The following is a 741-nucleotide window of genomic DNA, read 5'->3' as shown; positions in this document are numbered from 1 at the left end:
ACACATCTTGGGAGAATGTGGTGTTCAGTGAAACTTTCATACACATCTTGGTAGAATGTGGTGTTTATCGAAACTTTCATACACATCTTGGTAGAATGTGGTGTTTATCGAAACTTTCATACACATCTTGGTAGAATGTGGTGTTCAGTGAAATTCTCTCATACACATCTTGGTAGAATGTGGTGTTCAGTGAAATTCTCTCATACACATCTTGGTAGAATGTGGTGTACATTGAGACTTTCATACACATCTTGGTAGAATGTGGCGTACATTGAGACTTTCATACACACACATCTTGGTAGAATGTGCTGTTCAGTGAAATTCTCTCATACACATCTTGGTAGAATGTGCTGTTCAGTGAAATTCTCTCATACACATCTTAGTAGAATATGGTGTTTATTGAAACTTTTATACACATCTTGGTAGAATATGGTGTTCAATAAAACTTTATTTAAGACTTATTGGCATTGTGGAGCTTTTAGAATATATCTCTATTGTGTTGTTTTATGAAGCTTAAAATATTGTATGTCTGACAGACTGCTCTTAAGTTTATCCTTTAATGTAGAATTGAAATCTGACATTTCCTGATTCACAAACAATAAAAGGTACTGCTATTTTATAATAATTTTAAATATTTTCTAGCATGTTATTATCACTATCTTGAACAACTGAACCCTATTTTGTCAGTTGTACATGGGATAGAATTGTAAAGTAAACTGATGAATATATGTTTACTTTTTT

The sequence above is a fragment of the Limulus polyphemus genome, unplaced genomic scaffold (genome assembly GCF_000517525.1).
Source record: "Limulus polyphemus unplaced genomic scaffold, Limulus_polyphemus-2.1.2 Scaffold386, whole genome shotgun sequence".
Taxonomy (NCBI): Eukaryota; Metazoa; Arthropoda; class Merostomata; order Xiphosura; family Limulidae; genus Limulus; species Limulus polyphemus.
The sequence above is the reverse complement of the archived record's forward strand: the minus strand, read 5'-3'. Positions refer to the sequence as shown.